Below are 22,030 nucleotides of genomic sequence, written 5' to 3'. Positions count from 1 at the left end.
AAGCTTCGTAATCCAACACTAAATTTGTTGGCTTTGATTATTTTGGTCTTCATCAATCCATAATTAGATCAATCCACCAATCAGATTGCGGTAAAGAGAATATTTATTCAGTGTAATCCCCTGTTTGAGCTGATTAATAATTGAGCACCTTGTTCTAGTTGGTTAAATTAGATGAGACGGAAAGGAGTGTTTTCCCAACTGTGTTGCTGTTGCCTGAGCATCATGATTATCTTCCTGTGTCCCTCCACTGGCTGCTGGCTGCCCTCAGTCCATGCAAAGTAGACTTGTAGCTGCGTACACACAGAGGGCCATGACTGTAACCACAGTAACGCTAACATGGGGGCGGAATTAACCAGGATATTAGCAGAGCACGTAAAGGAAGGGCTCCACCGTCTAGCGACCGCCACAAAAAGACGCTTTGTCGCTCAGTTGACTACACAAGCGGATCCACATGGCAGCAGAATAGGATTCTTTTTAAATTTAATATCCTGAGCAAAAAAAAAAAAAAAAAGAGCCCATTCATAAATGTAGTGGTGATGAATGTAAGCCGGCTGGTTTGGAGTGCAAAGTGCAAGACTTTTATATGCTGCTGTTGAATGTGTATTGATATGATAACACAACAATGAGTGAACCTCAGTATAATGCCCTTTGAACATAAAAGCATTGTTTAAAGCTCAGATCAGATGTTTACATTTGTTTCTCATCCTCAGCTGAATCTTATTTCTTTCCAACAACAAATAAAAACGAATTTGGTACTGTACGGCACTGCAACCCCCGTGCAAAACAAGATTTGCATGCAGGTACGTTATTGGACGGAGGCGAGCCCTCATTTGCAAGCAAAGACATGAGTCAGCCGGCACAGAGCGGCCACGTCTTTGCATTAAACAAAAGAGCAGCTACAATGAGTCCACCTAGTGTGGCAGCCTGCATCACAATGGAAGGGAGGCATTACTTTTTTAATAGCTAATAAATAATCGACAGTAAGTCACGGCAGCAGCAACAGGGAAGAGAGCTGCTTTGCCCGCCGACATGGTTACGGCGTCTGCCTCTGTTACAGTCCATTTAAAATATGTATGTGTTTACATTAAAGGGTCTTATCCGTGGGCTCCCTCAGGTGTCGGGAGGCAGCGCCGGGGGATAGGATGACCCCGTGCACTCTGGCTGCGGCTCTCCTGCGAAAGCCTGATAAGCTCCGGCAGAGTTGTGTGAGGCATGTAGATCAGGGCGCTATGGGCTTCAGATTGAAGCGTGACGCACCTGTAGGCTGATGCGATGCCTTCATGGGGTTTTCAGTCCTTTACATTTTCCTTCCTTCCTTCCTTCCTTCCTTCCTACATCTTTCCTCCCAGGACTGGACGTGGGAATTAGGGAAGTAAGTTGTGTGGTGTGCATGCGGCAGGACGCGCATTTAGAAAGTGTGCGCGAGTGTCTAGCACGATAACAAAATGGAGAGAATGTATCAGGAAAAGGTACAAAGATAGAAGGAAAGGGTATCGGGAGACGGAGGAAGAGACCGTTGAAATGCGAATTAAGTGTCGCCAAAGAAACCGGGGCTGCGCCGCTGCCTGTAATTGGATTGGCTACCTTCCCGAAGAACCCCCTCTCCCCTGCCCTCCATCTCCTGCTTCCCTGTTCAGTCCTGCTCCTCCTCCTCCTCCGCTCCACCTCCCTCTTCCACTCTTCCTTGCAGGCGGCTCCTGTGCATGAGGCTGCTTTCCTGGGCTTTGGTGGAGCGTGGCAGTGCAGGAGGGGTGGTGCTGGCGGATACGGCCGCCTTTGGCTGCCTCATGTTGGGATTGATTAAGGATAAGAGGTTAAGAGAGTTCTGGAGATAGCAGACAGCAGGGTGTGAGGAATATACATGTGTATGTGCGTGCACACAATGCACGTGTCTCCCAGCACATATGGTATAGACAAGGGTAATACGCAGGTGTGTAGTAGTAAGTTGCACTCGTGCCCTTTTCTGAGCACCACATTCAGCTGCTTGACCTCAGAAAAGGAGGTTTTATGAAGTGACGTGATTACTGCCCCTTACTGCCCCACCATCCTATGAAAGAAAATCAGACCACAAGGCTTTCAGACACCTCTGGTGGAGATACGCAATGCTGGCTGAAAAATATGTTCCGTGTACCCGTGTATGTACCTGTTAGAATGTCATCAAGGTGCCTTGTTCTCTATTCAAAGATTGAGACACATCTCAGCACTTGGAAGTTGTAATAATACATTTTACTTTACTTTATTTATTTTGTAGCACTGGAGGCGCTGATTGATTGTTGAGGGCAGCGGACGTTCACCTCAGTTTCAAGCTGCTTGGGGGACAATCAATTTCTCGAGTCTCTGCCTGGTTGCAGTAAAACCAATTTCAAGTGTCAGCAGCGGTAGACATTCGTTCACACCACCCAGTGTGCTGGGAGCAAGAAGCTCCCAGCACACTGACCACGACTTTGTGTTCGAGGTAAGTTCTGATCCTGCATTTACAAGAATACTCACCAGGTATCTGCTGGAACACAACCACCTCAAGACTGCACAGCCTTGGAGGTCAAACTATGTAGAAAAGGGTTTATGCCGTGCGATTAATTGGAGATGCACATTACTCTCAAGTTGCATCATCTTAATTGCAATGAGCCACATGTGGTTCACTTTTTGCCTGAGCACAGACGGAGCCCACAAGGGGACTTGGTTTGCTGGGAATGTGGAGCCATGGGAAGCTTCCTTTGATATGGATGAAGATGGAGGGCATGGCTTCACATGTAAAATGAGATGTTGAAAGACTTGCTAGCAGGAGATGAACGCTGAGGTTAAAGCCAGCTCAGCAGCGGCACGTTCAGGATCCTCTACTTAATGATGGAGTGGAGTCCCAGACAGTGAAAATGAAGATCCTCTTTCCCAGCCCAGCCGATGGAGCAGCGGGGGTTAAGAGCTGAGTTGGAAGAGCTGCACTCCCAGGTGGCACAACCTACCTTGGGTCTGACTCTCAACACAAGCACTTACCATTCACAAAGAGTTAATCATGAATTTATCAAATGTCGAAGCCAGTGGTTTTCAAAGTGTGGGTTGTGGCCACCTGGAAGGCCGCCAGTGGGTTCTAGGAGGGCTGCAGACAATTGGAGAGAAGATAAGAAAAAAATACAAATATATAAATAAATGACACAATTGAAACATCTTTTAATTATTATTATGAAATATAATCTAATTGTTGTTGAATCATTATTATGAAATATAATCTATAATAATATATCATATGATTGCCTGCCAGTCACAAACATTGTTCACGGTGCTGTGTGTGATGTGCCAGTTTGCACCATTTATCAAGGTGATTTGCTCCTCCAACTAGCCTAGTTAGTGCAAAATGGACCCGTTTGGGACAAAGAGGCCGAAGGAACCGACAGACAGCCCAGCTGTGGAAGACACTGCAGCAAAAATGCCTCATCAACAACAAGTAGGATTTTACAGAAAAATAGCCATGGTTATCAACATGCTAGTTCATTTTCCATTAGAGCTTAATCTAGAAAGACAGGTCGTGAAAATAATCAGTCGTAGTTTTATGCTGTTAACCCTCAAAATACTTGGACATGAACTTGGACGTCGGTGCGTCTTCCAGTTTTTGGTAACATTGTTGCCTTTTGAACCAGTTTGAACTCATTGCGGCCCATCGAACAATCAGCAGTTGGTTTGAATGACGTCCTCAGCTGTAGAAAACGCGCAGCCTTTAAAAGCCTGGCTCAGGTGCAGGACCGGACACGTCCCGTTGAACTCGCTCACGTAAGCGTGGCGTACGCGGCTCCCTCACCTGGCGCCCGCCGCGCCTTGGACGTGAGCCAGTGGGCGCGTGTGGTTTTTACTTGCGTGCGGCCGGCGCTGCAGCGACACGGAGGGTAGCAGCTGATCCGAGGGCAGAAAGTGTCAGAGACATGAAAGGCTTGTAATTGCAGGCAGCTGCTCCGACGGGGGTCCTGGTGGACAAGTGGCCGGAGCCCCTCCACCACCGCCGGCCCTCCGCCGCTCTTTCATGCGGCGCTTCACCCCCACGAGAGGTGCAGGGAGAGTTTGGAGTCTTTGCAGTCGGTCACTGAGCGTGATGGAGAACCTCGCCTGTCACCGCCCCTCCGGCCCACCTGCTCGACTGTTCCAGGGCCAGCAAAGGTTTTAAGGTGGAAGCAGGGATGACAGATGAAGAACTCTCTCCGACCACACTTTAATCGTCTTTAATAGCGCTTTGAATCACAAAACACGAGGCAAAATGTTATCTAATGAAAAGCTTCAGCTCTCAGTTGGTCAATGACACTTCCTCTTTGAATCTATTAAAGGTCCAGTGTGTAAAATTTGGCTTGATTTGTGATTTTTTTTTTATATTGGTAATATATTAATATACTGCCCATGAATACATGAATAAAAGTATATACTCGCAGTACAATAATAGTATTTTGGTTTTCCGACCCTTAGAATGGTTGTCATATATATAAGAATATACATATTGCAAAAACAAAATGCACTGTAATTTGGGCTACCTTCAACAATGTACACACTGGACCTCGCAGCAATACCTACAAGCAAACAAAAAAAAAAAAGAAAAAAAGAGTCATTATTTTTAATGGGAGCCATTTTAATGGCTTTATCAATCGTAGCCATTGTCCCAACGTGACTTGCATTAACCAACATTAAAAGAAGGAAATACAATTACAAGCGAATGCTTTTGCCACCGAGTGAAATTTCCTTCCAGTCGTCGCTCTCCCAAATTGTTATTTTTCCCTCTGAACACCTCGGACGACGACGACGACGTCCGTCATTGCCGCGCTTCAGATTGAATTGCGTCGCGCAATTAAACCCACATAACAAATAATTGCATCCTTTTGTGAGGCGCTTGTCTCCGCTAGTAGACGGCCTTCTTTTTCGTTTTTCCCTAGCGCACCTAGTTATAAAGCCAGGAACTTACATTTAAGATTAAGTTACAAAAAATAACATGGACAAGCACCAGTGTCTCACCAGCAGCCTTCAGACTGAGGTAAATTGTCTTTTTCTTATTACCTGGTCTCTGGAGATGCAGTGATTCATCCTCCCTCCCTCACCCTAGTAGTAAACATGTAGACTGATAAATATCTTGAAATTCTGTGAAGTTGCATCGAGAATGCTTTTTTTCCCTCTGCGCTGCATGGAGTGCTTGTGAGGGTGGTCTAAACTCAGAGTGTCAGCACAGCCCCAGGCTTGCCAATACTTTGTCTTCTTCTCAACAAAATCATTTTATTTTAACACCAAATTGGACCGCTGACAGCTTTGTGTGTTTTCGGATTTGTCTGACGCAGTCTGTGGGTGTGTTTTAAAAAGTCGCTGCCGCGGGCTTTAATTAAAATCCCTCCGCCGCCGCCGCTGCTGCTGAGCTGATAGCTGCTGGTTGGGCCTGGCAGGACGTCCGCCCGACCTCTCGGAACCCCCCGGCCTCCACTTGACCCGTCCTCCCACTCGCTTCTCGACCCCCCCCCTAACCCGCCAGGTCCAGATGAAGAGGCGTCCAGCGGCGGCCCCAGGTGGCGGCTGACTGGCTGACTGGCTGACTGGCTGGCTGGCTGGCTGGCTGGCTGGCTGGCTGGCTGGCTGGCTGGCTGGCTGCGTCTTTCATGCTGCTCTCCTTCGTGCTGCTCCTCTGCCTGGCAGACCTGAGCCGGCCGGCCGTCTCTGAAGCCGTCGCTGTTAAAAGGGCCAGAGGAAGACGGAGAGCCCCTGCCGCTCTATTCATCCTAGCCTTATATCTGCCACCCCCCCCTTAGTGTCTCTGATCCATTCCGTCTCCTCTCTCTGCTCGTCTCCGTGTCTCTTCCCCTCTTTCTTTTCACAGCAGTGAGTTAAACGCAGCCTGGTCAGCCAACCGACTGTCCCCTCTCATTTTCTCTTTCTTTTCCACCACATTCCTCTCAGTCTCTCACCCACCTCGGGATTTTTTGTTTTTATTTTTTTTTTGTCGTCTGCCTCCGTTGCCTCCTTAGACTGTTCCAGTGACCCAGCCTAGCCTGCAGTGATCTCATTAATCACATTCAAACAGTTCTCTGTTGCTGCCTCTCTCAAACTGCTCGCTCTTTTCTCATTATCGAACAAACAAGCGAGACGCAAACACTCGCACGGCACGCTGTTTCTTTTCTTTTCTCTCTCTCTCTTTTTTTTTTTTTTTTACTGCAGATGGGTTTTTTACACATGTAAGCTTCATTTTGCCAGAAGATATGCAGCATAATGCATCTGTGCCAAAGAAGAAAAAAAAATCCCACAAGACTAAAAAGACAGTCGCATATGTCCATTAATATGCTGCTCTGTTTATTCATTAGTTTGTCGCATCGCAGCCTCTTTTTTTTTCTACCGTGGAAAACTTTACTTGATCTATTAGCACTGTTGTCGTTGTGCCTCTTTATTTATCTATTTATTTGTTGTTGTATATATATATATTTTTTTTTTTCAGCAGAAAGCAAATCACACTGTCGAGTCCCGTAATTGGACTGAGCTTAATGAGTGAGCTTAATTAAACCATGATTGTTGATTAGAGGCACTTTTCACCAGAGACTGTGTGTGTTGAAAGAGCACTGCTGTGTTTTTCCCCAGCATATTATACTGCCGACTCGCCTTCAACATCCCTCAATGACAGACGCTTCACTTTTCCCATGAAAATTTGCTCATGTTTGGAAGCACTTTGAAGGAAAGAGATTGGCTCTGCCTTTTACTATTGCCCACATCCAGAGACTGTGAATTATACTACGCCTGTGGCTGTGCACTGTGTGGTTTTATCCCCAATGTTAGGAGTGGCAGTGGCATTACGAGTGGGAAAACCACATCAAGCGTTGCGGTGCATCCAAATCCATGTCTTCCCGGTTTGGTTGGAAGATTAAACAACAGTTAATACGTTTCTCTCTCTTAAGCTAAAGAAAATCATATTTCTGTATCGTGGAAATCTGATGTTCAGCAGCCGCCGGAAGCACAAAAGGCAGCATGTCCGAAGCAATATGCGGAGGATGTGGGGAAGGTTAGGCCTTGCAGCTTAACAGTATTCCTTTCTGCTCTGCAGCCAGCGTTTGCACCGCAGGGAGAGCATTTGAAATTCATAGAAATTCTTATCAGCTGTGGCGTTGATGTTATTGATCTCCTTCTGCCGAAACAGAGTAATACAGGGGTAGGCCTTGTTATTTTTTTTTTATGTATTTTCTTTTCTTTTCTTTTTTTTTTTATCGCCGGAGGTAAAGTCTCGGCGCTCGGAAGACTTCCAGCGGAACAACCAATCAGGGAAAATATCTTTTTCTGTCAAATGAACTTTAAGTACTCAGTGCTTGACTTTTGTCCTCGGAGTTGCCAGCTGGAATGGAACACGGCTTTTTCATCCTCCTGCTTCAATTTCCCCACTGACCTTGCTGAGGCGTACACACACACACACACACACACACACACACACACGAGCGCCTGTGAGTGCATGCACACAGACACACTGTGTGCACAAGTAAACATCTCTAGCATGGAACAAAAAAAAAAAACAGAAATACATTAGCAGGCAATGTCTGTCAAAGTGGATGACTGGCTTAGTGCCAAGTGTTATTGATTTGCCTTACAAAGCACTTGAATGGGCCAGATAACCGTGATTAGCCAATTCATTAATGCCGGAGTGGCCCAAAATTAGATAAAAAGGGGAATGGGGAAGGACATAAGGGCAGTTAGTGCAAACAATTACTTTGCAGAACTCGAGACAAACCCGAACAGTGACCCACAACAGGCGCAATCTTTTTGATGCTATTAATACATTTCCCCAGTTTTACTTGTATCATAATGATCGCGCTCATTAGGGGCATTACAAAGTGAAGAGAAACCCCAAACATGGATTGTTTATGCGTTTGATGGCGCGCATAATAAGTTTAGATTGCTTAAGCAATGAGTGCAGCGCTCCTCTCATCATGCTAATGCGTACCCTCATTTCTGGAGCGTTTTCAAGTGGTTCAGTGCCAACAGATCTCACAAATGCGAATTGTTTTGGCTTTGATGATATACCAAACTGTTTTGCTGTGCGGCGGCAAACAGAGTGTGACAGCTACTAATGTTCCCGTCTGATAGGGAGACAGCTTTACTGCTCCCTCTGTCTCTGACTTCATACAAGACGGCAGCCGTTATCAGAGCCTTTGGAGTTCAGCTTGTCCGGGTGCCAGCCTCGTTTAATGTATTTGCACCATCACACGCGCACTGACGAGACGCTTTGGGGACGAATCGCCGCTCTGATATATGCGTTTTGAAACCACACCATCATCAGGTTATTTGTTGTTGTGCGCCACGACAATAAAGAGTTAGGATTTATAGTATTGTAGCATTTCCCTGTTGTCTTCTTGCAACATTTAGTAGGACATCTGTCTTGCTTCGCTCGCACACACTCCTGTTTACAAGCGCTCTCCGTGCGTCTTCCTCCCGCAATCTGTCTCTTGCACTCCCACTGCTGAGCTGTCAAACAACCCAGGCAAGCCATCACCCTAATGAACAGTGATACAGTGCTAATAGCGTGCAATAATATCCCAAGTCACCGGTAATTTACACTTACTCGGCCTTTACCTGCCCCTCACTTCTTTTTCTCTTCTCTCTCTCTCTCTCTCTCTCCCCCTACCTCCCACGCTCTCTCTCTCTCTCTCTCTCTCTCTCTCTCTCTCTCTCTCTCTCACTCATGCAAACACACATGCACACACACACTCACACATTCACACATGGCCTATCATGCTGTCATGATACTGAGCTGTCAGCATGAGTCTGTCAGCTAAAAGTTCAGCGTTCCTGCTAGCATGGATACTGCAATAATTTGGGCTCCTGTTTCTGCATTTGTAGTCTCACATCGTTCAACATGTTTGTATCCCTGCTTTCAACGCTACACTTTTCTTTGTTTGTAGGATCCTATTTAAAACAAACAAACAAAAAAATCTGGCACATTTAAATATACTGCTCTGTAGATCTCAGACATTCTGAGATAATCAATTGTGCAGAAGAGTTCCATGGGAGTCCAAAATGAAAAATAGTGAAAAACAAAATAACATCACATGCAGACTTTAGTAATTCTAACAGAAAGATTGCAACACAAAAGAAAGGGGCAGGTGAACACAGGGGGCGGGGGGGCAAAACACTGTGAACATGTTGGCAATTTTGTAGCAGTGATGCCAAAAAAAGCCCAATGGCAGGCCACCAAGAGGGCATTAACAAGGTCACGACATCAAAGAGCCCGAGGCCTCTTTCAGCCGCGGGTCAGCACAGCCACTGCTGGTTTTCATTAAACCATAATGGTTAGCGGTTGGGAAAACATGATCTGCGCCCCTGGTACCTCTGTCTAGAGCCAAGGGTCAAGGCCGAGGCAGCGCCATGCCTGGTGACATAGGTGCACTGCGTCACATTTGATTAGCGGTCAAGGGCGGAGAGGTGGCGATGCGATGGGCTCACAGCAGGGTTTGCCAACAACACTAATTTATTTATTTTTTTTTTACTCATGAACACCAGCCTGGCTTCATCTGTCCTGTGTTAGCTAACCGACGTCGACGTTGTCGTGTTACATCTGTTCCGTTTGTACTTTCAAAGACTCGCACGCCAAAAGAATTGCCTCGTCGTCGTCGTCGTCGTCGATTTTTAATATCTTTTTTTTTTTTTTTGCAGACAAACCGCACTGCACATGGTTTGTGTGCGCCGACGACAAACTGTTCTTTGCACATTTAAGTCGCTACCCACTTATTTGTATGAGCGAGTTTGTTCAGAAAAAAAAACTCCCTTGATCATACATTCAAAAAGCGCCACGACGCGTTTCGGTCTATTTCAAGACTGTTTCATCACGCGTGCGGACGTGCATGCCCGCCAATGCGTGCACCACACGTGCGCTCTCAGGGGAGACAGGGGTGGCTGGGGGGAGCTCTTTGCCTTCCAAGTGATTAGGACAGGAGAAAACACTTGTGTCATGAGTTCCCCCCTCTTCCCCCCCAGCCCATAATGAGCCCGGGTCGTCGAGGTTGGCCGAACATTTGGCTACGTCGTGTTTTGACTGCGAGTGGAGTCGGAGCCGGGGGGGCTGCGTGGGAAGGTGTGCTGGATGGGCTGGAAGCGGATAGCCCGGTGTTTGGGGTCTGCGCCACGCTGCGAGCGCCGTCCTTATTAAACGAGACGTCACTTGAACAAAGTGCAGCCGATCAGGTTCCTCAGCAGGTCGGTCGGCTTCCGCTGCTGTACTTTAGCATGTTAATAAAGTGAGAGGCTCTGAATTGAATATAATGCGAGGCTCGAACAGGGGCTGAATGCGTGAATGGAAATCACAGCCAGTTTCTGTGTTTTAGCTCTGCGGTCTTTCTGCCAGTAAGAAAAATAAGAAGAAGAGACAGCGAAGTTTCACCTCGGGAATTTGCCTCAGTTTAATATTGGCAGGATCAGTTCTACCACTGAGTTGTATTGTGGGGAGGAAATGGCTTCTGCTCTGGAGCGGTGATGAGTGCACCCTTGAGACGCTAAAGATCAGTGAAACAATATCAGAGGAGCGGGAAAAACTAAAGTTGTCTTTAAGAAAAAACAAAAAAAAGGAAAAGAATCACGCTTGCACGCTCGTCGGATTCTGCGTCTCCGTTCCCGTTTAATAATCATCATCGCTCTGCGGCTGCCTTCCGTCGTTGTCTCCAGCTTCCCCAACCCTAAACATCAACTTTTCGTTTCATTTTGTGTTTCCTCAGACCCTGCTCACGTCTCCACCTGCGTTTACAAAAAAAGTGATTTTTCTAAAATTTCAACAAAGTACAATTGCGATTTGCAGGTGTTTCCATTGAACGGTGTGAAGCGCATAATCTGTGTGCCTCGTAAAGTCATCGTCCCACGAGACCCCACTATGAGGAGGATGGAGGTCCAAAACATTTCGCGATAGATCTGCATTTCCATGTTGTTTGCTGTCAAGAATGGTTGTTACATTTTTCTCTTTCATGACTTGCAAAACAAATAATTTGTCTCCTCCTCCGTCCAAACATAACGTAGCATTTTCACTGGTCAGTGAACTGGTCACGTGACCCCTTACGTCACATCCTGTGACATGTAAATGAAGAAAAAGTGTCTCTATGACACTTTTGCCCTATAGTTCTATATTTATACATTTTAAAAAAAACACCTTATAAGAGCATCAAAACCTTTTAGTCACATTTGAGAGTCTTTTCCAAGTTTCCATCACCAGTTTTCTATTGTGATATTTAAGTTTTGCGCAATTCTGGGGGTCATGGAAACGCAGCTCCTCTTGCTCTCTCCTCCTCCGCAGCTCCTCACCCGTGATCCGTCCCTCAGCCTGACTTCAATCCCTTATAAGGCCGGGGGAAGCCCCCATCTGGCCTCTTATTTCCATATCAGATCCGTCAGTAAGGAACAGGGTTTATACAGGATCAGGGCTGGAATGTAGGACCTGGTCGCACCTCCTCCTCCTCCTCTTCCTCCTCCTCCTCCACCTCCCTCTGATTTTCTATTCTTACCCTCTATCTTTACTCATCTCCCCCCCCCCCCTCGCCTCGGCCTCTCATCTTTTTCAGCCGGTGATTTTTTTTTTCTCCTACCGTCACTATCCTTTATTTTTAGCACCCCTCCCCCCGCACGCGAACGCGAACACACACAGTATCACGTCACACGCTTGCTGCACTTTGGCAGCGTCTCAGCGGAGCATGCGGCCACATTTGCGTTTGAAAGGTGGCCTGCTTGATGGACTCACTTCACAGTTGACGGGGGGGGAAAAAATGCCGCTGAGCAAAAAGGGCCATACTGCAACGGAACGACAAAGTGCCGCCGCACAACACAGCCTCTTGAAACAGACCAGAACCCCCTGAATCCAACATGGCGCCCCATTCATTTCAATGGAGCTGCGCATCAGCCAATCAGAACGAGCCGAGTCACAGTACGGCACGTGCGACGTGTGACCTTTATAGTTTGTTTTTAGATAAAATTCCAGGACTTCAAAATCTAGAAGATTCATTATTATGAACCGTGTTTCTGTGTCATGTCGCAGCCGTCCCGTCAGCCGCTTTAAAGTTTCTTTGTGTTGCAGTCTAAAGAAAAAATGATTTTTGGGCCGAATGGGGTTTTTGGCCGCAGTACCTCGAGCGGCCACTGGGGGAATGTTTTTCCGCGCCGCAGTTTTGCCAGTCCAGTATCCAGTTCTTATAATACATCCATGATCTCGGATAGATCCCTATCTATCTCGAGGTAGCCCCTGAAACGACCCATGTGGCTCACACTCTCAAGATCTCCCTCTGAGAATAAAATCTTTCAGCCATCATAGACATTCAGAGACACTTCTGCTTGTCATTATGGCCAGACCGGACAAGGGGAAAAAAAATAAAAAATTAAAAAATAAATAATACATCCATGAAACAGACCTAACAGAGACAAGGCTGCGTTCCCGAGCGCTCCTTCCCTCGCCGTCATATCGCCTCCCTCTCTGTCGGCCCCTTTTCCAGCCCATCTGTGGCTTTAAGCCGCCCCTCTCATTACAATTTGATATTTCCACAGGCTTTAATATATAAAGTGTCGACTTTCCTGTGTGCCTGTGTGTGTGTGTGTGTGTGTGTGTGTGTGTGTGTGGTTTGGGTTGTTGTCGTAGAAAATCTGTTTCTGATTAGCTGCGCTCTCGCCGAGCTCCCATTCACTGTTGGGGCCTCGCTTGGCAAGTGGAACCTTTACAGTGAAGCTCATCCAGGCCTTAATTGTTTTTTTTTTTTGTGTGTGTGTTTTTTTTTTTAAAGCTGGCAGACCTGGATTTCTTTCTGGCTCCGTTTGTTGCGTTTCCGTTCCTTTGCTCTGTGTGTTTCGCACCTCTGCCTCCGTTCCGCCACATCCTCCTTTTGTTCCTGCGGTCTCTCTCTCTCTCTCTCTCTCTCTCTCTCTCAGGGTTTGACATAAATGGTGGGATGAAGGGATGAGAAGGGATACAGGCTATAATGCTTTTCTCCTCTGGGGCCCCGGGCACCTCATTAACCTACGTTAGAGTCCACATGCCTTTATTAAAGCGGGACACCTGGCCTCCCCAGGGCCAAACAGGAAGATGACAAGTCCGGTCTCCCCCCTGTCATCATCGTCATCACCAGGCTAGATTTATATATTATGTGTGTGTGTGTGCGTGTGTGTGTGTGTCTGTCTGTCTGTCTGTCTGTCTGTCTGTCTGTCTGTCTGTATGTATGTACTGTATATGTGTACACATACACACACACATATATATTTGCTTGGAGATGAGTCACAGTGCGCTCGCCTGCCTGGCCGGGACTCTATGTTTAATTTCTCCGCAATTTCTCGGCCATTTATCGGCGTCCATGTTCGGATTCTTGGTGTTGGGGTCGCGATGTGACGCATCGACTACACATTGAAGTAATGACGTCGTCCACATCATAAACAAGTGGCTCCCTGTGAATAACAAGTGTAGCCCGGCTTCAGAACAAATCAAGGGAGAGGAGCGCTGTGTGTGTGCGTGCGTGCGTGTGTGTGTGTGTTGTATTCCCAGCTCAGGCTCTGTTGGGCTGGAAACGGACTGTAAGCCTCTGGTGCGGCGACAAGACTCAGCTTAGTCAAAGTCTCCTTTCAGAGCCGGGGCAGCGTCGGCCGCAATCGGGGGTTATGCATTGAAATGTATACTGTGAGTAATTGCCAGTGAAAAGCTCCAATCTTATTTTGGGCAATGCATCCCAAATCTGTGCTCTGCTCCCCTGGCTGCCTCTGGTTAATCTGCTTGCCGGGGACTTAGCCCGTCTAATGTTCCTCCCATCCGCTGCGCCGCGCGGAGGAATGCGGAGATAAGCAGAAATTCCCTGCCCCCCCCCCTGCTGCCACCGGGCCACCGGGCATAATAAAATGCCGGCGGCGGCTTTTATTATGCCGAGCGATGGAAAAGATATGCAGATGGCATTAGATTTCAAATCAGTAGATTTTCTATTTGTGTTTTCCTTGGTTTCGTCACGCCATCTGTCCCTCCGCCGCTCTCTTTTCACCCTTCGGCCCGGTTGGCTGCGGAGACCTCCACCGCTCTGGTGCTAACCCGACCAAGTTGAGCGGCGTCACTCCAGCGTCGGACTGGGTGTTTTCCGCTAGGCTGACCTCTTTGTTTGCGCCGCCTGTAGTTCTCTCCCTCTTTTCTTTCGTCTCCGATCCAGCGCTCACCCCAACGTTTTTTTGTTTTTTTTTCATGTGTGTGTCTGTACGTGCGTGTGTGTGTGTGTGTGTGTGTGTGTGTGTGTGTGTGTGTGTGTGTGTGTGTGTGTGTGTGTGTGTGTGTGTGTGTGTGTGTGTGTGCCCGACAAGTGGCTGCTCGGCATAGAGAGACGGCAACCTGGAACCAAGCTCTCCCTTCCTCTCCCCTCCTCGCTCCCTGCACCGTGAGCTCCACTGGCTCCGGAGAAATATTAGCATATCGTTGCCACGAGGATCTTTAAGATTCACAATTAATGGGTTTTTAATGGTTCCCTGGGCCTCACCATTATGCGGCCGGCCTAATCCAGCGGGGACCATATGGGGCAGCAGCCTGACTCGATACGCTGGACCCAGAGGTGCATTGAAAGCAGTGGGAAGCAGCGCTAGAGTTTATTTAAATCCTGAAGAGCCCCCGGCTGTGTTTTTAAGCCGGTAGAAAGTTTATTTGTTTCAGCTCCTGGGAGAGCGGAGGAAGAGCGCGGCGGCTCACCTTTCAGAGAAGCGGAGCGAATGGTCCCCTGCGTGAATCCGACGTTTTAGGAGTGCAAAATGTGCATGTGTACTTTACTTTTTCCTGTTGTATGTTTTCTCTGTTAAACTGCTGGCTTTTCTGTTCCTGCCAAGCACAACCTCAAAAAATATATCATAATAATAAAAGTCTTGCATGATCAAAAGTCAACCAACAAATCCAAACATCAGATCAGTATCAAGGGTGAAGTAAACTTCTCAAGAATTTATGGTTTGATTTTGCATGTAGTTTTAAAGCCGTAAGTCTGGCTTTGAGAAAAAAAAAAAGGGAAAAAAAACGACTGTCTGAGTTTTGAGTCGGCCAGCTGCTGTTCAGTCGACGCTCGACTGGAAAAGGATCCAGGGAAAATAAAACACGCTGCGACACTGACAATGCCCTTAAATCTTCTGACACAGGTCAAGTATCAGTCGCTCTGTTCCTCAGAGACGGAGCGTGTAAAGATGTGTTTGCAACCCGAGCGGACGCTGACTCCATTTCCATTTTTTTTCTTTTTTTTTGCTCAAGGCAATTAATTAGGTGGCCGCTCGCGGACGGACGCCCGGCCTCTGCCGCCGCCCCCCTCCGGCTGCCGTTTATTCACGACTAACTTGGAGACACTTTCAAAACCTCGTCCTTGTTTACTTTGCACTAAAGTCCCCCGTAATCCATTTTGGACACCCAATCCTTCCAGATGGAATCTAGAATAAATTACTAAAGGTCAGAGCGAGCGGACCGCAGGCAACACCTGAGTGGAAAGCAGCCAGAAAAGCTTTTTACTCATTACACTTCCTGTCAATAGAAAGAAGATTAAAAACGACCAAGGAGCGTGTCTTTTCTCCGCGCCATCCACTTACCCTTTGGACGTAATGTGCCGGAGTTATGGTATTACCTTGTGTGTACAGTTCTCTCGCTCTTTCTCTTTTTAAAAAAAAAGAAAACTTTTTTCACACTTTTTTTTCTTCCCCTTTTTTTCCCCTGTCTGTAAATGCCAGGCAGGGCAGTAAACTGCTGAGGCAAGCTGCACGTGTCCGCGGCCAGGTAATGGCCTGGAGCTGCAGCGCCGCAGCCCGAGGGTCTGCCAGTGGAGAAATGACATTTACTGCCACCTTAACTAGCTCATTACCCTTCTTCACACTTCTTTCCCTCTGTTCACTCTGCAGAGGGGATTGAAAATAGCACCGTCTCACCCTGGGCTCGCTGTTCGGCTCACGGCTTTCGTGGCTATCAAGATGGGAAGGCACTGATTATTATTTAATTTATTTCGTTCTTGTAGGTGAGGGAGGAGGTGTGTGTGTGTCGGGGGCGGGGGGTTGTTTTGGCGAATTGCATCTTTTTTCCTCGTGCTCGCAGAGGAGCCGGCTGCTCGCTCAAAGTCCTGCGTCCGCAGGAACAAGGGACGAAGGTGTTGAATCCGTGTCTGAGCGGTGGCGCGGGGCGCTGGCGGTGAGATACGGCGGCGACGCACTCGCTCCTACAGATCAGCTCATCTTTTAATCAGCCACGATCCACTGAGCTGATTGGCTCCATTGTTCGGGGGAAGGGAATATTGAAATCTGCCTGCCAGTGAAACAGACAAGCGCAAGGTTCACGCCCGGCACAGACACGCACGCGCGCGCGCACACGGACTGGAAAACGGCAGTGAGGTGCACAGTCAACGTTAGTCTTCCCGTCGTCTCCTGCTGCCTTCCAGTGTTGGCAAAAGAAGAAGGGAATTAAATTGGACATAAAGAACTAAGACATTGACATCTGTCTTCACAGCCAATGCACACTGCACAGTGCACTGTACAGTGCGACAAAAACACACAAAGTGAAACCTTGCAGGCTCATGGCATTTTCTTCATTTCATTTTTTTTGTTCACTGAAGTTTTTGGACACCCCATGCTTTTGCGATGGATTGCACTCATAGTCACTTCTCTTGATTACTTTTCAGTCTCCAGGTGAAATTTCTTTTAGTACAGTCATCCACAACCTAACTAGATAGATAGATAGATAGATACAGTAGATAGATAGATAGATAGATAGATAGATACATAGATACAGTAGATACAGTAGATAGATAGATAGACAAGCCACAGCCTTTGAAACACAATAATGATTTTTTTCCAGCAATATTTAGTGTTTGAGATTATGTCCACTGGTCCTGAATTTGCAGGAAAAAAAAGAAATAAAATTATATCAAAATCTGACCAAACCTTCCAACTCTTGTTGCTACTAAAGAAGCTCTTACAGGTTAGAAACAAGCATCTGCTTTTTTTTTTAATCTGCCTTTGTCTTCCTGATTGTGTGCGAGCACTGCCTGAGTGAGTGTGCGTTGCCTCTCCAGCGCCGCCACATCCTGTGTTTACGCCGCTAATGTAGTGGCTTAGACGGCGAACTGTCTGTGACTCATAATGAGTTATTGTGCTGCTCCTATACAAGAAGAGCCATTTCGAGATGCATCACCGCGGGGCAAAGCACAGGGGCCTCTGCCTGTCTGCACTCTAAACAGGTATCAGACGGCATTACAGGTTCCCACAAGATGTGGGATTAGACGGCACATCCTCAGCGCCTCAAAGTAAACACTCCTTCCTCTCTCTACCCACGTCCAGGTTCCGACTCTCGTCGAGGATGCCGGCGAATCCGCGCAACGCCGTGAACTCTGCGCTAAAATCTCATGCGCTGTCAGTTCTGTTTAAGAAGTCTTCCAGCCGGCTCTGTTCTCTTGACCCCGCCGCACAGTGGAAGAGAAATGAATCATCTTTGAATCATCTTTGGCTCCGTCAATATTTACTCTTAAGAAAGTAATGAAGCGCCACTAAAACCCTGCCGTGGGACCAGTTGAATGAAGATTTCGGGGCCTTGTTTCCACTCTTGGCACAATCTCTGTTTGAACAAAGTGGTTTTGGGCGCCAAATGAGGCGCACGTTTGGCCGGGACTTTGCACTTTGCTCCAAATCACTGCAGAGGAAGTGTCCTCACCATGCAGATGCGGCAAATGCGACTGTAGTCTCACAGCTCCCCTGCAACAAACTCCTCACAGCTGCCGTGTTTTGCATCCACAGTGTGGGTGGTCAGTGTTTCCTCTGCTTTAAAGCTGTTTTTCCTTCCACACAGTTCTACTTGGTGCCATCCACTCATGTCAGTGAGCTAAAGCAACTCACGGCTTTGTCGCCTGCTGCTTTGTCTGCCTTTATTTTTAGCTTTGCAGTCTGTTCACCTAATAACAGCTTTGCCTTAACTTTCACTCCAGCCAGTGGCGGTGGGAGTCAGCGAGCTTGCTGTGCCCGACTTGTGTTTGCGCATTTTTGTGGCGCAACGTGAGAACGAGGTTGGGTGTGAAGAATGTTGCTTCTGTGTTTGGAGGCCTGTCTGGGCTGAAGCAGCTCCGTACTGTACCTGCACACTGCCATGTGTAGGTGTGGATTTACCATGAAGGCTTTGTCTCTTCCAGCACGTGGAGACAGGAGTGTCTCTTCCGGCCGACTGAGGCCTCTCACTTCACTTCACACCGCAGCACTCTTCTTTCAACAGGCGGCGTCCTGCTGACTGACGAGGGAGCGACGGCATGGACGTGCGTGCACGTAGAAACACGTACGGGTTGAGACGCCGAGGCACATGAACTCTTGCAGCTGCACACAGTGAGCAGGGCTGCGTCGCATGTAATTACCAAGACTGTTTTTAAGTCGCAGGGACTCGACCAGGACTTGAAGTTTTTGTTTGACCGCTTTAATTTTTCATATGTGAAGAACTCAAAGAAAAATAAAAGCAGCTTCACTTGCTTAGAAGCCCAGCTGAGAGCAAACAACAACCTGTTGTTTGGCGGATAGCAAATTCCTGTTTTATTTATGAATTTATTTATTATTATTATTATTATTATTATTATTATTATTATTAATTATTTATTCATGTCCGCTGTTGTCGAGCGTTGCAAACAAATCAGTCGCGACCAAGTTAGAGAAGAATTTAAATTATTCAAAAAGCCAGGATTTTTCTTCAAACCATTGTACGTTTTCACACACACAAGCTTATATTCATACTTTGTTACATTATCACATAATTACCTTTATGCATCTGCTTGAAAACACCTCTCTAACTTAAAAGGCATCAGCAACAATTAAGTCTCAACTAACTTGTATGTGTTGTCATAGTTCATTGACTCGAAAGAGCCTCCAAAGATCCTGAATGACCGAGCAATAATAATCATAATTCTGATATTGAATTTATGCACCGGACTGCCTGATAATACTTGAGCTTAGTTTGGTTTCTTTGGTTGGTTTTGTTCTGGTTGAGGACGGCCGTCCTAGTGAAGTGAAACACGATGGTGGCAAATGATCATGGATTCCAGGGGTCAATCAGCTGTCGCGGCGCATTAAGGGAAAGGTGATTAATGTGAGCCCATCGTGATCGATAGGTGACCTCCTCAGAGAGCCTCCCTCTGCCCTCCGCAGGTGTCAGTTGTCTGCGGCCCGTCTGCAAGCTTTTTTTTCTGCTGCGTCTGGATGCCGGAGCTTCGGGTCAGGCTGGCGGTCACTGCCGCTCAGCCGTCCAGGGGAGCAGCGTGGGAGGCAGCTGCTCTCCTCGGATCCGTCTCCGACTCAGCAGGGGGTGGGGTTTGCAGAGGAGGAGGGGGAGAAAGAGGAGGAGGAGGAGGAGGGACAGACGAGATCTCTGTCTGCCTGCCTGCCTGCCTGCCTGCCTGCCTGCCTGCCTTGCTGCTGGCTGCAGGCAGCATGTCAGCTGGGCCTGTTCCCCTGGATTCCCCCCCCTCCACCCTGCACCACCGACAGCCCCTCCCCAGCCAGTGATGGGAGGATGGTTTGCAGGGAGGGGCGGTTCCGCCCCGCAGCCGCCTGCTTCATCGGCGCTTCATTGGGGGATTATTGTTATTGAATCATGGAGGGGCTCCCTGCGGACCCACCTCCAGCAGGAAGTCGGCATGGCAGGCCTTCACGTGACTGCTCGTGCGTGACTGACCGTCTTCCCCCAGCCTTTACCCCCCCAACCCCGCGCAGACGGACGGTCCGCTCAGATCAGGTGTTGGGGGGGGTTGGGGGGTGGAGACGTCTGCGTGGGAGGAGCTTCTCCTCTTCGGTCTTTCCGTATCGCTGCGTGTCTGCTCACCCCCAGTTGGTCTCCCGCCGTTGTTGCCCCCAGGACTCTGCATTCCTCACTTTGAACCCCAACACCCCCCCTCCCCTTCACACACACACACACACACACACACGTGCGCACGTGCACACTCCCAACGTCTGGCCCCGACGCCCCTTCAGCCTGAAACCATCACGCATGTGTTCAGTGGAGGGGCGCACAACGACGGGAGACACCCCAGAGACCCCAAAATCATTTATGCATGTATGAATGTTTATACACGAGAGCACACACGCACACACACGCACATAAAGCACAACCCCCCACTCCCCAAAAAAAAAGCACACACTGGAACCCTCACGCACACACGCTCGCTAAAAGCTCTGTTGCCTTTGTAAGGAATTGAGATTATGATTCCCTATTGTGCTGCCCCCTCCTGAGGATTACTGGAGGTGATCCTGGCTTTGCTGATGTCTGGGACCTGCGCACTGTACATACTGTAGATTACACACTGTAATTCATATCGAATGGCAGGATTGGCTGGTGTCACGGAAGTGTTTGGGCGAGACGCGACGCCGACTTCTTCGCGATGGTGTTTAGCCGATTATTGTGCGCTAATCTGGTTAAAGGCACCCTGTTTGCTGAATGTGAAGGATTAGGCCCTGAATCCAAGTGGAGGCAGTTCATGATGCCGCTGCCTCCGAAAATGAATGTTTTCCTCTTGACCCACCCTGACACTTTTTTTTTTTTTTTTCTTTTGCTTCCTTTTCTCGTGAGCTTACTTACGAAGGGATTTGGTGATCTTTGACCCCGAGCGATCCCAGCCCCACCCCTGCTAGCTTAACACCTACATGACTGAACACATGACATGTGCGGCCCTTAATAACACTGATTAGGCTCCTTCCGTTCAGAGGTTCCACAGGGGAATTCACACAATTTATTGAACTCGCAGACAAGAGTGGAAACTTTTTAGTGTTTGGTTGTTTTTTGTGTGCAATAAGCACTGAAGTAACGCACTGTTTACACAGTGATGGCTCAACCTTTGTTAAACATGCTGCTGCAGCTTACAGCTTGTGTCTGTACCTCTCAGAGGGAAGCCATACCCAAGTAAGAAATAGTAGTAGGTTCTAGTTTATTAGTCTAACGCACACAAAAAAATTACAGTTCATTTAACACGAAGCCAGAAAACCACTGGGATGAGTCTTGCTTGGGGATTCAACTCAGTTCAACCTCTTGGTGTCAGAAGATCCCACTGAGATTCCCTTCTGTCCTGCTGACTGGTCACAGCAGGTGTGTTTCCTTTGCTGTGACATGTTCATGGGTGAAGGTAGGTCATGGCTCACATTGCTTTGCAATGATAGCTCTGTATCAGTAACTTCAGACTGATTTAGGCACAGTTGTTTTGTTATATGCCAGACACAATTAACTTCTCCACTGCTGGGCAGCTTTCACATCACTGGCATCGTTCTGTGCCAGGCCAGTGCAGTATATGGCAATATGGGCCGAGATATGTGCCAGCAAGCACACACACACACACGCACAAAGGTACACACACATACACACACGCACATACACACACACAGACAGATACGGATCGGCTAGCTTGCATTTGTTTATGTCCATGCTTTTCATTGTGTGTAGAACTACGTGTTATTATTACAACGCCAGTAGTTTTGTGTTTTCAGACATTAACAGCAGTAGTTTCACTGCTCGCTAGTTCAGTCGCTACATTTACATTCGTACAACTATCTTGTTTTCAGTTGAAACAAAGATGAATGGCGCACCGAGCGGACCACCTCCTTGTTTGGGCACAGTTTATGCTGACCCTGCATGGCAACTTGTGCTCAGTATCACTTTTTCCAGTGGCCCTAACTACACAACCGCTCCACTCTTAACTAAATAAACTGGACTTTTGGGTCAAGAGTGCTTATGTTGGTACCCAGGCAAGAGTGCTGGCGTGAATCTTGCTGCTCCTTGTAAGTTGTTGCGTACAGGAGCCTGGGAAGCGTTCCTCATACTCACTGTTCCTCCTGACATCTGCGGCTTCTCCGTCTTTCTCATAACTCAGCCCAGAGTCCCCTCACTTAATTTGTGCATGCGTGTCTGTGGCGTGTCTCGCATGGAAGGGTGGGGGGGTGGGGGGGTCTGCCCCACTAAGACAAGAGAAAACACCTCCCCTGGTCTCCCAAAAACCGTTGGCCACCAAACACCACCACCTCCTCCTCCTCCTCCTCCTCCCCCTCCTCTATCCAGCTCCTCTCTTTTTTTTTCTTTGTGGCTCCTTCC

At 47.8% G+C, this 22,030-nt stretch overlaps 1 protein-coding gene across 1 annotated transcript in view; it reads left to right on the top strand.

The window, feature by feature from the left end:
• Positions 1–22,030, top strand: part of plxna2 (plexin A2) — a 138,764-nt gene that overhangs the window by 7,205 nt on the left and 109,529 nt on the right. The gene's annotated exons all lie outside the window — the stretch shown is intronic.

The sequence above is a fragment of the Nelusetta ayraudi genome, unplaced genomic scaffold (assembly GCF_046127955.1).
Source record: "Nelusetta ayraudi isolate G7.1 ecotype Tasmania unplaced genomic scaffold, CSIRO-AGI_Nayr_v1 ptg000070l, whole genome shotgun sequence".
NCBI lineage: Eukaryota > Metazoa > Chordata > Actinopteri > Tetraodontiformes > Monacanthidae > Nelusetta > Nelusetta ayraudi.
Note: the sequence above shows the minus strand (reverse complement) of the source record. Positions and strands in the feature narration are given on the sequence as shown.